We start from the raw sequence: 16,167 nt of genomic DNA on the forward strand, positions 1-16,167 counted from the left end.
GAGAAAATAGTAATTACTCCATGTGAAATGATATATCATGTATCATTTGCTTAAATCAGGGAGGTAAATTGAGAAATTATTAACTAATATTCCAAAAAGAATAAGCAATCAGATTCAATAAATAATATGTCTATATTGTACCCCCACATTCTCATAACGGCGGTAAATGATTCAACTTCCATCAAATCGAATTAATGTGGCAGGGAAATGAGAAGCGACTACTTACCTTCTTATTTTCCTGACTTTAGCCTGGTTGAGCCAATTACTCAGACACCCTTTCAGCACCACATCTGATGCATCAGGGTAGACCCTTCTGCATACACCTATGAAATTATAAAAAACATACTTAATGCAGTATGTTAAAAATTCATTTCAACAATCCATTATTATAATAATCTTAGAATATCTTATTGGATGCACTCACGAAAAATAACAGGACACACTGAAGTGCTATAAAATGATTTCTTAACCGAATTCTTCTGAAGTTTGCCCGTAAGAGAATACAGCTCTGCTACATAGTCATTCTAAGACGACGCAACATATTTTGTAGAAGTGTTCATTCATTTCTTCTACCAACTGCTACCAAACATTGCATCTAGAGATAAAAAAGATCAGATCAATTAAGAGTTAACAGCTTATACAAGAATAACAAAAATCATGTTTATAGCCAGAAGAAAAATTCACCAAAAAAATTAACACAATTGTCATGGTTCCCAGACGGCACAGAACCCTCCGTATCTAATTCGTATGTACATAGTACCCATTGACTAAGGGGATACTATGCCGCTTCGTCGCTTTTCGTCAATGGATAATTTCCGTTCGCGGCCTGTCGACGAAGCGCGTACGCAGCATGTGAATGCCCGCTACTAAGCACGTACGATTGGATACGAAGCGCGCAGGAACACGGCACTCAGGCTAATCTCAATCGATTAGGTCGACATTAGATATATCGTAACTCGCACGATCGAAAAATGTATCGAACGCAACACAATCGATAGCTACCGACCGTAGCGAGAACCTTGATACGAATCATTATGAATTGTAAGTTCTCAATAGGTAAATAACACCATATCATGAATTCTAATTACCATGAAAGACTCACGACCGACAAAGTTTTGTCGGTTGTGAGTTTTTCATGGTAATTAGAATTCATGATATAGTATTATTTACCCATTGAGAACTTACAAAACTTACTCGGCCACTTAAATAACTCTGCGAAAAATGAGATTCTCGTGGCTAATTCACGCACCCCCAGCATCCAGCATTGTTAAGTGGCTCGTACTTACTTGGAAACCTTGAGATGTTAATGAGAGTAAATTCTTATTAATTTTGACATTAATAAGACATCACATAGCCCACGAGCATTAAAAAGCTTACCCTAAAGCCTGACGAAATAAAATTTTTAAATAAAAATTGCCGATGAAACAGGATTGCTGACACATCTGCTATTAGTATGATCGAATTCATCAAAATGCAAGCAAAAATTAACGTATAGTTCAGTCTCAGCTACTAAAACTTACCCATATCAGGCGCTAAAGTATTTGAAAAATTATTTGGGATGAGTAAAAGTCCCTAGGTCACTGCAGTAAATGTATCACCCTCTTAAAAATATGAAAGTCCTGCCAAATCACTAGCATAAACACTTGTAAAATAAAACATGTTATCTCTTAGATCACACCTCCGATTTTATACTTACTTTGCATGAAGTCACCACCGCAAGAAATTTTAAAGAGGCAGGAAAGAAAAAACCCACAGAAATACAATACATATATTATGTATTTTCTATTGTCAACCACAATAATATTTCCAATTTTCTCTTCTTTCCCACATCTAATTTAGCGAAACAATTACTCTTATTCTCTTTCGAATAGAAAATTATTTAAAAGAGGACTGGTCGATACATACAAACTATCGTCAATACTTTCTCCGATGAACGTCCACTATCACTGCACCAACTTGCACAAATCAAATCCACATCCACAAATATGTCACTTCTGCCACAATGTCTGTCTTCTTGGCGACAGGTAACAGTGAAGCAATGGTACCTTCCTCCAATCTGGGCACCTCCAATTCAGCAAGAATTTTCTCCTCGTCTTCTCGTCCAAGGCCACAGATTATTTTCTGATATCACAAGGTGCGATGTGAAGCTCAGACACCTAAAATTAATAAATAATAAAATACCATGTAACTTATTAGGTCAAATCATTTCCAATTTTTGGTATTTCTGCATGAGAAATCAAATTACTAGGCTCGTAAATATAGTAAATATTTTTATGCCTGATATTTTTATTGTTTTAAACTATAGCATAAGATAATTTGAAATGATGAAAGCCGACGTGTAATACACCATAGGGCAAGCTAAGAAGCAATATTCGAACCTATAAACTTGGCAGCTTATTCCTAGTTTCTCCTTTAACCACACGTTTACCGAATGAATTAATACAAAAAAGACAACTAAAATGCAAGAATTTTCAAAAGAATTGCTGCTACAATATTTTGAATCACCATTTTTAGTACTGAATAGTACTATAGTACTTCAGTACTGAATAGTTCGGGATGTTGATGCATCAACATCCCGAAGCCACTTCTAACTTAAAATTACATCCAAATAATTACAGCGAGAAAGAGTACATACCTCACAGCTTTTCGTAGGGGTGAAATGTTTTCTTCTTATCGCCCAAATGCACTTCTTCTTCAACTCAGGATCTTTTGGAAAGCTAAAACCTTGAACCATGTCCCGGAGTTTCCATTACGTCATCCCGACAATAAACACACGAAAGGCATTTTTAACAAAAATATCTCACAAACACGTTTCTGAAGCCCAGTGAATGAAATTAAAGAATAAGGGAAACTTCACTATTACCAGACACTCTATTTTTCACAAACTTAACCACAAAAATCCCTGAAATGTGGTAAGACGTTACGTAAACGACGCGATCTCCAACGCCTTGTGCTAGCTTGTGAAGACATGTGATCTTTCTAGGAGGATATGGCACGATGGCACCAGATGGCACCACCCGCGTAAGAAAATAGTCCCAGACCGAATACAGTTTTATCGATGAGATACAATTTTATCGATGCATATGAATTTGCCAGTCCTCTTGCATCTTTATTCGTCATTAAAGGAAATAAATAAACAAAACCTTCTAAGTAACTTCCTAAGCGCGATTTTTGTATCTTGATTGTCCACCCTCGTATTTAGGTACGAAAACTTCCTGTGCCGTCTGGGTAGTATGCATATGTAGTATGTATGCACGTAAGTGCATATGAAATAACAAAAATCCAATCATACCATAATTGTTTAATATTTCATTGGACAATAATCCATACGCACTTCAAAATTATGTTGTACTTGAGTATTTTTATAGCACTTTGAATTCCAAACACCGAGTGTCTGGCGAGCTCCAGATTTACATCAATTTTGAAACTTTCTTACAAAAACTTAATTGTTCTTTCATCAAACAATCATACATTTTTTGGATCAGGAAGGTAGCACACAAATTATCATTATTCACTTACCAACTTTGGCTCAAATGAGGTTTCTTCACTTATCCTACGGCAGAGTTTGATGAAATCCTCATCTGCTGTCAATGGCAATCAGCTGAAATACATCTCCTTCACAGCACAAGAAAGCAGGTGTGATATGGCATTCCTTTTGCTTTGGGTCATAAGCCAATAAAGCATCTACTTTCCTCTCCAAGTGAGAAAACCCAGGTGCCATTTCTTCCATCCACATGAGGAGCTGGCCATTCTTTAGTTTTAATTTACTGCAGCCTATAAATATGAAATTGTTATAAATACAATAATACCAATTGATTTGCTTATATTATACTACCTTAGCACACTTGGTACTTAATCATCATAAATCCTGCCTAAATGCTTATCAAACAGGTGCTAACCATAGATTTTAATACACCACTAATTTTTCTGTAAACAAACACGAGTAATTGATTACTTTACATCTCAAAAATTTTAAGAATTGCAATCTTATTGCACAGAAACAGCTTAGAAATGTGTTACTTATGCCCTTGAGTGAAACATGCCTGTTAAGAATGTACTGGCAGAAATGTACGATATATGCATGGGCATTTGTAAAAAAATTGAACTAAAGCATAAATCAATGCCTAAATTATAATGATTAGAGAGAGTTCAACTGATGGCTATGTTTAGAACAGCCAATTAACTGCTATTATTCTTCGACATATTCCCAATAGTTATTCATTTTCAAGAAAAATCCTTTATAAACGAGTTTACTGAGGTTGAGACTAATACTATAACGTCATAAAGAACTGCTAACAAAGTGGATTCTACCGCGAGAACCCTGATATTTCAACTTAAACCGTCTGAATCGAGTCTTTTCACAATGCCAGCGAAAGCAAAGATCATGCTAAATTGTAATTACGCTGAGAATAAAATAATGAATAATCTTAAATAATTATTGGATAGCAATTGGCGGTTCATTAATGATACATAGTATCGAATAGAAAAAAAATGTTCTATTTACTCACATTTACATGGTTAACACAGCAGAGATGAGTAGATGCTGACAGAGGCAACTTCTTAAATCTCTTCGTGCCGCTAAAAGCCACTGTTTCCGAGCATTCAGTAATCTTCCAATCCCCTTTTGCCAGTATTCACTACGAAACACGGATTATTTTCTTCTTCCATAGCACACTTCAACGTAAATTTGCTTGTAAAACAAGAATTTACTTCACGGCTAAATTCACAATCAAAAATAACGGCAACCGTTAGGTCACGTGGTACATAAGACTGCCGCCGGGCGTTTTGGCGCGAGTTCAAAATATTAAAATCCAAATCCAAAATATTAAAATAAGTTCGTAATATAATGGGAAAAGTTTTGTACTTGAGTTTTTTTATGAGTATGAAGATAATTATATCAAATAACATTATATTTTTATATTACTATAAATCTCATTAGGTATATATGTATTATTAAAATCTTACAACCAAGCCAAATAGGCTGGAAAGAGGCATGAAAAATTCAACCTTGAGATGACAAGGAAAAGTCAAGCTTCACGTAAGCTAACATGCTATGTGTGGGTAGTAGCAGGTTTGATATGGCAAGTTTGCTGCAGGTGTGATATGGCAAGTTTGCTGCAAGTGTGATATGGTAAGTTTGCTGCAGGTTTGATATGGCAAGTTTGCTGCAAGTGTGATATGGCAAATCTGCTATGGGTGCAATATGGCATGTATTCTGCAGGTGTGATGTACAAGTCTACGGCTTGTATGTGTTCACATAACTTGTAAGCTTTATTCAAGCTTGTACATAGCTTTCATGCCAGAATAGGTTTGTCACAGCAAGTTTGCTGCAAACTTGCCACGACAAGGCTTGTCGTGACAAGCCAAGGACAAGCCTATGACAAGTTTGCTGCAAGCTTGCATGCTATCTGGGATCCTTCTCATCATTCTTGACCATTATTCTAAAGGCTTGACTCTGTCCATATGTTTAAATGTATTCGCAACAACTGGATCAATGAGAAAAACTATAATTTTCCCAACTGAATGCATTATATGCTACATTTCTGTGTTATCAGGTGAGACATGGTATTTTTCCACTCAAAACAATTTCCCCAGGTACTTTAAAGCAGCAAATCCTAGTTCACCGTTTCTTAAAAGGCTACAATTCGCCCCATTAAGTGATTAAATTGCCAAGAAATTATAGTTTGCAGATAGGTCTGATCAAAACAATCCCTATATAATTTAACAGAAGCACAATCTAGTTTTATCCTTATCTTGCGCATGTGTAAGAACATAACTTTTTTATTTCATCATCGTTTAATGCAGCGATGCTGAAAAAATAGAAGCCCCGTGAAGGATGTAAATATCCTATGACTTCTATGTTAAAAGAACCACTGATGTGTAAAAAATGTTTTACTGTATATAAGACTTTTAATGATATTCTCGAGGTTTCGAATGCATTTGGAAGCAAGCTGTTTCTCTTCAAAGAAGATTTATCGGCGAAGGCGTTGGTCCAGTCGAAACAATTATGTTTCCCGAGGTAGGGATTTACTGTTAAGATCATTTAAATGTAATTACATATGATATTATATAAGGAAAATTGTAGCCGGAGAAATGTCTGTTCACATATCGTTTGGTTTTCTTACGCATTCCCCACCAATCGGCGCTATCAATGGCAGTCTTTGCTACTCCCTCCGTCCGCCTACGACTCGTGACGTCACGATTCAGCGCTCAGGCCTTGTCTCTCGGTGGTCGTGGCTCAACCCGAAGCCAAGCTATGTTTTGCTGGAAATGTGCTTCAATCCCACACGTTATTGCGATTCGTGCAAGCCAGCTCCAGCAGTTTCCTGTCACTGGATTATTAAGGTAAGGTATGATTTATCTTTTATTGTATTGTACGCCTACATAGACTACATTAATTATGTTATTTGAGTATATTTGGATACAACTATTGGCGCAATGTGGTCAACACATTGCGCCAATAGAGGTAATTATTTTGTTTATGTTTGGCTATTGTTTTCCTTTTTTGTTGAGTTATGTATCGAGGAAACTGGTGTCCATTGAAGTTATATGGTAAAACATAGTAATGTCAATCTTGTACGTATAAATTAATAGATCATGCGTCGTTTAGTAATTCCGTGCTTCGCGGCTGAAGTTACATTTTTTCTTCTCTTAATTAAGAGCAGAAAAAATTGTTTAAAGGAATGTTTTCGTTCACGTGTAAGTTGTTTTATCGCTGTTTATTACCACAACCTACTGTATTGTAGTTCTTGCATTCCTAGTTATCCTATGCTTTAGTCATAACATCTTTGACCTTAGACTTATCAGCGTAGCCTTGTCACTAATAGCATAGAGTAAGTACCCAGCCAGCACACTCGCCGACGTTTATGTAAACGTCCAAGACAACGAAGCGGCAACAGTTTATCCTTTGACGTTGCGCCGTGGATGATATCAACATGACGGCAACGCGTTGCCGTGAAGTTGCTCAGTTTGGACGGCTGCTTCATATCCTATTTTATGTGAATGCATTCGCTCTAATTAACGATCTGCTAGAAATAAAAGGTTTCACGACTTACGCAATTAACTTTGCATAATGTGTTTTATGGGATAAGTTGTATTTATTCGACTATTTTGTGGATTTATAAATTAATATGTCTCCAAGTCACTCGGTGGCGATGGAAAAAGATTGAGATAATATAATAAGCGTCTCTCAAGGTTGACGATTCTCTGGATATTTATTATCGGCGAAGTGAAATTACTAAAATACCATTGATAATTAAAGGCTGTACCATTACGATTTCCTCCTTCGCATGAAATTTTACGCTCGATCATATCGTCTGCTCACGACAGCGAGGCCATGCGAAACCATCGTGCGCGCAATGCGAAATGCACTTTGGGAAGAACCCGTTATCCGCCGTTGCCGGTAGCCATAGTAACTTTGGTACATAGCTTTGTTGATATGTGAATTCATGCTTTGTGTTCGTCGTGATGCTTTTCTCCTTTTTGAATGGTCGAGGGACGGTTTTCGTTCACCAAACCTTTAGTAAATAGATTTTTTCAAGAACTTTAATTTTACTTAAATTGTTCATTTACTTCATCCGTCAAACTTAACGTGGTTTCAGCTTCTCCATTTTCACTTTTCATTTCATTTTACCTTCATATCCGATTATCATGTCCACCCGTCGTACTCTGACCTTATTGTATTCCTAATTTTCACTGACGTGAATTTTCGTTTGTAATTTTCACTAACTTAAGTTTTCGCGAGTGATTTTAACTCTTGTTAAATCGTGTTCTTAGTGAGAAAAAGTGTTCAGTGGTTACAAGTTTTTTTGGCTTTGGCTAGGGCAGTGCAAGTTAGAAGCCTCTTCGAGAGTTCAACCACCGTATTCCGCCAGGATTCGTGAAAGGTAAGTCTAGACTCTGTTTACCGTCGTTCATTATGAAATTCATTAACAGTACACTTAAGTTTTCATTACCATTGAGTTGGTTCTGTTGTGTTTCTATAGTATGGATCGATGTATGTCTGGTGGGTGCTCATACTGCGAGTTTGTGGGTGCACGATGGAACGCTTAAGTTTTTCATTCAATGGAGTGCAACGTTCAGTACTGCACGTTGGTGAGAACTCACCCCCTACCAAACACTCTTGAAATATTGAGTTGAGCAGTAAAATTTAGCATAATCGCAGAGATATTTCCTCAATTACTGGAGTGTGCAATCATTTAATGCATCACTATTAACTAGTCTTCATATACAATAATTAACTTTACTTTCAATGGAATTTTATGATCTCATGTTTTTAAGTAACTGAAGAGTGAACGCCTCATAGTCATGATTTTTTTTCCTCTTTTTTTCAGGATGCCTTGGCAAGTGTTAATATTTCTTCCACATAAAAAAATTTACTGGCCTCACAGTGCAGGCTTTTGCATAGTCATGGGTAAAATTGGATGGAGATAAGAATATTGAATATTACCCTAGGTTATAACTGGTCTTCAGTGTCACAGGTCATAAAATGGCTCTCGACTCAGTGAGGAATGGGGTATCTTGGGCGTGAAGTTCTGCATGCCTCCATTTGGTGAGTTTGCAACAATATTTGTGAGCATTTGTTTTGATTAAAGGGAGGGTTAACATCTTTGACTTGCAAGGGCAGGGTGCCTTTTAAATGTATTCAAAGGGGTTGTTTCATGGTGTGTGTGTGTGAGAGCACTGACTTGGTTGTACATGTTAAACTAGTTCTCTAAGCCAAGTATTAAATATTTTTATTTTAGTTAATTTTGACATTGACTTCATGCTTTGAAATGTGTGGCTAATGGTGGCATTTTATAATAATCATCTTCCAGAGACTGTAGTGGCAGCTGTCGCTATTGAACAGAGATGGCTACTTGTGAAGACTGAGAACAGACATGGAGGCATTTTAGTCACTGAAATCAAAAAATACTGGGAAAGGAAAAGGACAAAAAAGAATTGAAAGTATCCTGATGTAAGTAATTCTTCATCTATGGAGACTGATGATGACAGAATACTGAAACCACCATCACCTGGTAAATGTTTGCATATAAGAATTTGCTTTTTTGAGTGCTTTATCATGTGCAAATGTAAGTGTAAAGCTTATCTATTCTGTTTTCAGTTGCATGAGTGCCTCCTAAGAAGGAAAGGTTGCACTTAAAGATTCCTCAAACAATGTTGGAGTGAAGGAGCCTTAAACTTTTCTATAGAATTGGAGTGTTATTTCTGAAGAATCAGTGAAGTCCAATTGTTAGCACTTGGTGCACCCAATGAGGTCAGAGGTATCGGGGAAGATTTCTCAGGATTTGCACCAGGTAAGGTCCTCCATTTCTCCTTCCAATGTTTCCGCAAGCAACTCACCAATCGTCTCCAGGGATTCTGGAATCCAAGGTTGGATTCCTAAATCGTTTGGTTCTTGAATCCCTGAAGACGATGGGTAAGTTGCTTGTCGAAACGTTTGAATGAGATCTGGAGGACCTTATCCAGTGCAAATCATGAGAAATCTTCACTGCTATTGTTTGCTGGGAAAGAACCTGAAAGAGGAGTATTTGGTTGGTATTTCATTTACATTGTCAACTGTTTGACTTCATAGCCTCCTAAGTGTTAATATGCTCATGGTACTTTGTATAGATTATCACTTTGAGTCTTAAACTTAAGTTATGGTACCATCATCACCTCCTTGTTGATATTTAATTTTATGATAACTCTGGGATGTACTTAGAAATTAAAAATGCTGTGCCACTATGTTCAATGGTTCTCAGCAATTACCATAGATAATTAATTATCTGGTCATCTCATTTTTCAGATTTTATTTCATGAAGGAAAGATCTTCGAACATCATGTTTAAGAGCAGTCAGAACAATCAAATGAGGACTGGGCTTAACAAAAGTCAAAAACAAGTGTTCTACCCTAACATAGAATGAGTTAGCTGAGTCTTTCTGTTTGAAGGGACACTCAGAAAACAAGAAGTGCATTTTAGCTCCATTATAAATGTCTCATTTGGTAAGTATTTTTTAATCATTGGTGCTTTCGATTTACTCTTCCCTTATCTTGGAATACAGTTGAATGAAAAGAGCTTTTCAGCATATGTTCATATTTCATATTCAGCATAATATCTAATCCAATTATGATTACCTTGCAGGGAGTGTAAAAGCCAAAATAAGCCTGATTTGATACTATCAGTGTGAAAAGAAGCATCAGGGAATGATCCCAGGCCTCAAAATACAGAGCAGAGAAAGGGAATAAGAAACGAGAAAGTGTTCTGAAAGGCAACTCAAAGGGGATCTCGAAGAAACATGATTCTTTCAATTTGCCTATCTCAGAACCTGTCAGTGTGGAAAGGCAGTTTTGTTTGTAGTCTCATAACATGATTGTGGGATAAGGTGAGGTCAGCGACTGATCACTGTTACGACAGACACAGCTATGTCATTAATGCTCCTTGATTTTTGCCTGACAAGGGAGAAGGAATGTTTCTTCACCTTCTTAAATGCCCTATTTTTTATGATTTTTCAAAATGCCAAATGCTGCTAGGAATAGGTCCAAGTTTGGTTGAATAGCCTTTCGTATAGCTGAAATAAATTAATTTTACTTCATTTCTTTCCTGTGAACCTAGCTCAAATGCTATAGAATGCCCTACCCTTAAACTGCTCCATGGAGTGGTGAAGCTTACGTCTTATTCCATATATGGAGGCATAAAATGCTGCAGGAACGCTAGGGTGTGTTAGCTTGTGGTGATCAGCTTCCTTATTGTCATAGAACACAGCAATTTAATAATAGGGCATTCATAATAGGGCATCGTGCTTGCTATGGCAGTGAACAACTGAATGTGTACATTGTATGAAGAAAACTTCTTTAAAAATAACATTTCCTAATTACCACATGCTAATGTTCCCTGTCACCACAACCTTGAATGTGTATGTCCTTGTATGAAATGGCTGTGTTCCATGGTAATTAAGTAGTTGACCACTAAAATGAGAGGCCACATTAAATAGTGCACACTGGTGTTGCTATTGCATTTCATGCCTCCGTGTTCGGAATAAGACTTCAATATGTTATGTCAAATATAACTTTACAAAACATTCCCCTGCCTGTTAGGATCTGCTGCAACAGAAAATTTGAAAGTAAATTAAATCTAGACTCCAAAAAATTGAATGCAAGTTTCTGTTAAGACCTCAACCCTTACTATGTAATTAATGATGTAAAACTATAATTTGTTTATTCTCCTATTTTGATATTGGAGTCATGTGTGAGATTGATATTTTTCGTACTGTTCCTCGTGGGGGATCTATTGTACTTGAGGCTTTAACATAAATATTGCTGTAATTCTATAATTTCCACTTGAAAATGATCATGCTATCTTTTGGCTAGCATTATATTTTGTTTTGTATTGATGGAGACCTATTTCTTTCCATTTTCGGTTATGAACTACCCTGTAGCTCATTGTTTTTTCCAACTGTCATTTCCCCAGGTGGGGCTGCTCTGATTACAAAATCAGTTGCTCTGTGGTGTGTTAGGTGCTTTTGATATCATTGCTGTTGTGACCTCTTAATACCGTTTGCTTGAATATCTAATGGATTTTAATGTTTGCAGCGAAAATAAAAGTTTATTTTCAAAATTCTGTCAATGATTGATTTCTCTATTAAACCCAGACCTATCAATTATTATTTGAATTTATTGGAATACCCCGCCATGGTAGCAGTATCAACGTGGTATCAAAAAATCCCGCTAGATGGCGCCACAGTCGCGATGCTGCCCAGTTAGTTCTCGAAAGTGCCGGTAGGTGTCCCTTGTGTCTGTGACGTCACCGAAAAGAAACTGTTGCTTTATCGTTGGCGACATTTAACGGCATTTTTGCCCCTTCGTTGCTGCCTCGTTGCCGTCACGTTTATAGCAACGTATTCAGCCGTTTCTTTATCGTTGATGGAAAGTTGCCGTAATTTAAGGGGCAACGTCCTGTTCTGTGCTGGCTGGGTACCCAGCAAGGAAAAACGGATTTCCATCAGATTTGACACTGATTTCCAACAGGTTTGACGCACTGATTTTCTTCTCCTTTGAATCTGTTTTGAAAATTGAAACAGCTGGAAATCAATAGGAAGACAGTGGGAAATCAGTTGTGAAGGTCCAACATGGCGGCTGTTTTCCCACTCATTTCCATGAATGCATGGTTTAACTCTGGTTTCCACTGTTCAACAGATTTGAATCCCGTTTCCCCGTTTAAGCTATTTCGAATCTGTTTTCCACCTTCATACCTATCTGAATCTTGTTTGCGACTCGATTCTCACCTCCTTATGACCTGCTGATGCATAAGTTAACTTCGGATACATGAGTTAACTGCTGATACCCGAGGCGGAAATAATTATTTCCGCCAATTCCAAGTTTCGCAGAGCTGCACTTAACATAGGTTTCTAACTTCACATACTAAATCTCTATCGTCAATCTGGATGTAGACTCAGCTGAAAAAAGTTTACAAAATACAGCCTAACAAAATGAACTTCATGTAAGTCTCCCACCACAACAAAATAACACAGTCTCTATTAACGTATTTATTTAGTATGCACAAACCATATTGGAAGTACATATTCAATTGAAAATACATAGTCATCTAATTTGGTAAACTTCTGAGGCAGAATACACTTAAAATCTCAATTTTATGCGTTAGAAATAATTTAGGAAAACACAGAATTTACAGATGAAATCTCATTAGAAGGAGAGTTAGACAAACTAGTTGTGCTTTTTGTAATTGTTTATCAGTTCTTGAAAAGTCATCGAAAGGCAAAAGTTTTGCCAAGAGTAACAGAACAGTCACTGCACCAGAACAACAACAACTTACATCAGATTCCACAATCTTGAATTATCGAAGAGCACAAATTTTTCCGTGATTAACAGAAGAATCACAACACTAGAAAATATTTCAGATGCCTTTATGAAAGAAAGACTTCTTTACGTGACTTATGAAAATAATGCTGGTTCAGCATTAAGCCAACGATATCTGTATGTTACACTACAGAAACTTGCCATTAATGTTTAAAAACATGAACACGGTCGTTTCACTTAGCACAAACAAACCAGCAATATACACAATACTCTGAAAATCCTGGTAGGTTCTCTTCGGCGACGTAACGCAAGTACATATTATACATATTGCATACAAAAATATTAGTAATCGCTCAAAATCTGTTGACACAAGATAAATTATTCAATGAAAACACAAAAGATCGAAATCACATCAGGCTTCCACTGTCGCTTGAAGACCAAAGAGACGCACGAATGGCTTAATTCAACGCTGCGGGAATTTAGCACTGGTTAAATAATACTGATATGATTATTTTTTCTCCGTGCCCTAATACTTAAGCACAAAACAGAACCACAAGCACGTAAACCATTCGTAAACATTCAGAACGGAATCGGCGTTGCTACTTTGGTTTTCTATCTTTTGTAGTTAGGTGGCAGCACTATGCCCGTTATATTTTTTTTAAAGGCGAAGTCGCAAAGTGAGGTTTAAACGTGCTTAAGCCGTATTAGCCACTTAAATTGCATGCCCGGTGAGTTCCAGCAGGTGAAATGATGCACAATACAAAATGTGGATGATGTACAGTAAATTTTTTTCATCACCCGTAAATTTTTGCAAGACGGCAAGGTATACATATGTCCTCTACGTCATTATTTTATTTCTGACCATGATTTTGAACTTACATTTGTATACTCATTGACACCTCAGAATAAGTAATTTTCCAATCAACGCAGTCGTAAAGCCTGTGTGAGATAGGTTTTTGTAAGACACTCATTTCAATAGAATTTCAAATTCATTCTACAATTCAACTCTGTTGGAAAGCACTCGTGGAAAACACTTTCAAGCCAATAAATAAGGAAAAGAGTTTCAAATGACATTCAATTCAGTGTCAATACAGTCCATGTGGAAGACGGCTGGAAACCAGTTACAATTGAAATGAGGTTCAAATCACTTCCTTCCATTTCCTGTCCGCTGGAAACCAGTGGAAATCAGTGTCAAGACAGAGTCAAATCAGATTTTAAGGATTCAGATCAGATTCAAATGAGGTTCAAAACTGTTGGAAATGAGTTTTTCTTTCCTGGGTAAAAAGTTAGACCAGTGGAAATCAGTGTCAAGACAGAGTCAAATCAGATTTTAAGGATTCAGATCAGATTCAAATGAGGTTCAAAACTGTTGGAAATGAGTTGGGACTAAAAGATCAGTCAATCTCATCCCAGGAAAGAAAAACTGATTTCCAACCGTTTTGAACCTCATTTGAATCTGATCTGAATCGTTAAAATCTGATTTGACTCTGTCTTGACACTGATTTCCACTGGTTTCCAGCGGACAGGAAATGGAAGGAAGTGATTTGAATCTCATTTCCATTGTAACTGGTTTCCAGCTGTCTTCCACATGGACTGTATTGACACTGAATTGAATGCCATTTGAAACTCTTTTCCTAATTTATTGGCTTGAAAGTGTTTTCCACAAGTACTTTCCAACAGAGTTGAATTCTAGAATGAATTTGAAATTCTCCTGATATGAGTGTCTTGTAGAAACCCATCTCACACAGGATTTACTACTGCGTTGATTGGAAAATTACTTTTTCCGTGGTGTCAATGAGTATATTTAATTCAAAATCATGGTCAGAAATAAAATAATGACGTAAAGGAGGAAACATTTACTTTGCCGTCTTGCAAAAATGCACGGGTGATGAAAAATATTTAATGTACATCATCCGCACTTCGTATAGCACATCATTTCACCTGTTGGAACTCACTACCACCGATATACCAAACGGTACATTACAAATAAATTTTGTACAAATAATTGAAAAGTAACTTGGGGACTTGGGATTGAAAGCACGTAAAAACCTCACTTCGCATTTAAAAAAATATAGCCGGTATAGTGCTGCCACCTAACTACGAAAGATAGCAAACCAAAGTAGCAACGCCGATACCAGATTTCGTTTTGAATGTTTACGTGCTTGTGGTTGTCTGTTTTGTGCTAAAGTTATAGGGTGTGGAGAAAAAAATAATCATATCAGTATAATTTAACCAGTGCTAAATTCCCGCAGCGTTGAATTAAGCCATTCGTGCATCTCTTCAGGTTTTAAGCGACAGTAAAATTCTTGATGTGATTTGGATCTTTTGTGTTTTCTTTGAATAATTTATCTTGTGTCTACAGTTTTTGAGCGATTGCTAATATTATTGTATGCAATATGTATAATATGTACGTGCGTTACGTCGCCGACGAGAACCTACCAGGATTTTCAGAGTATTGTGTATCTTGCAGGTTTGTTTGTGCTAAGTGAAACGACCGTGTTTATGTATAAACAGTATGGCAAGTTTCTGTAGTGAAACATACAGATATGGTTGCCTTAATGCTGAATCAGAAATATTTTCATAAGGCATGTAAAGGAGTCTTTCTTTCATAAAGGCATCTGAAATATTTTCTAGTGTTGTGGTTTTTCTGTTAATCACGGAAAAATTTGTGTTCTTCGATAATTCAAGATTGTGAAATCTGATGTAAGTTGTTGTTCTGGTGCAATGATTGTTCTTTTACTCTTGGCGAACCTTGTGCCTTTCGATGAGTGTTCAAGATTGTTAGAACTGTTAAACAGTGTGGAAAAGCACTACTAGTTTGTCAAACTCTCCTTCCAATGAGATTTCATCTGTAAATTCTGTGTTTCCCTAAAATATTTCTAATGCATGACATTGAGATTTTAAGTGTATTCAGCCTCAGAAATTTACCAAATTAGATGACAATGTATTTTCAATTGAATATGTACTTCCAATAGGGTTTGTGCATACCTAATAAATACGTTAATAGAGCCTGTGTTATTTCATTGTGGTGGGAGACTTACATGAAGTTCATTTTGTTAGGCTGTATTTTGTAAACTTTTTTTCTGCCGAGTCTACATCCAGATTGATGATAGAGATGTAATATGTGAAGTTAGAAACGTTGGTTGAGTGCAGCTCTGCGAAACTTGGAATTGGCGGAAATAACTCATGCATCAGCAGGTCATAGGAGGTGAGAATCGAGTTGCAAACAAGATTCAGATCGGTATGACGGTGGAAAACAGATTCGAAATAGCTAAAACGGGGAAACCGGATTCAAATCTGTTGAACGGTGGAAACCAGAGTCAAACCACATTCATGGAAATGAGTAGGAAAACAGCCGTCATGTTGGACCTT

The 16,167-nt window shown here is 36.8% G+C and overlaps 2 long non-coding RNA genes across 4 annotated transcripts; one reads left to right on the forward strand and one right to left on the reverse strand.

The window, feature by feature from the left end:
- Positions 1-577: 577 nt before the first annotated feature.
- Positions 578-4,773, reverse strand: LOC124155148. Its single transcript, XR_006864162.1, has 3 exons — positions 4,509-4,773; positions 3,520-3,774; positions 578-595 (listed from the first exon to the last, which is right to left on the reverse strand). It is a non-coding gene; the product is annotated as an uncharacterized LOC124155148 (long non-coding RNA).
- A 2,336-nt stretch (positions 4,774-7,109) lies between these two features.
- LOC124156638 lies at positions 7,110-11,599 on the forward strand. Of its 3 annotated transcripts, none has more exons than XR_006864367.1 (7): positions 7,110-7,886; positions 7,986-8,094; positions 8,334-8,551; positions 8,817-9,017; positions 9,104-9,533; positions 9,788-9,984; positions 10,124-11,599. It is a non-coding gene; the product is annotated as an uncharacterized LOC124156638 (long non-coding RNA). The 3 variants fall into 3 exon arrangements; XR_006864368.1 differs by lacking the exon at positions 7,986-8,094 and having other exon boundaries at positions 7,111-7,522; positions 7,823-7,886; XR_006864366.1 differs by lacking the exon at positions 7,986-8,094 and having other exon boundaries at positions 7,112-7,886.
- The last annotated feature ends 4,568 nt before the right edge of the window (positions 11,600-16,167 follow it).

This window comes from Ischnura elegans, chromosome 3 (genome assembly GCF_921293095.1).
Source record: "Ischnura elegans chromosome 3, ioIscEleg1.1, whole genome shotgun sequence".
Lineage (NCBI taxonomy): Eukaryota > Metazoa > Arthropoda > Insecta > Odonata > Coenagrionidae > Ischnura > Ischnura elegans.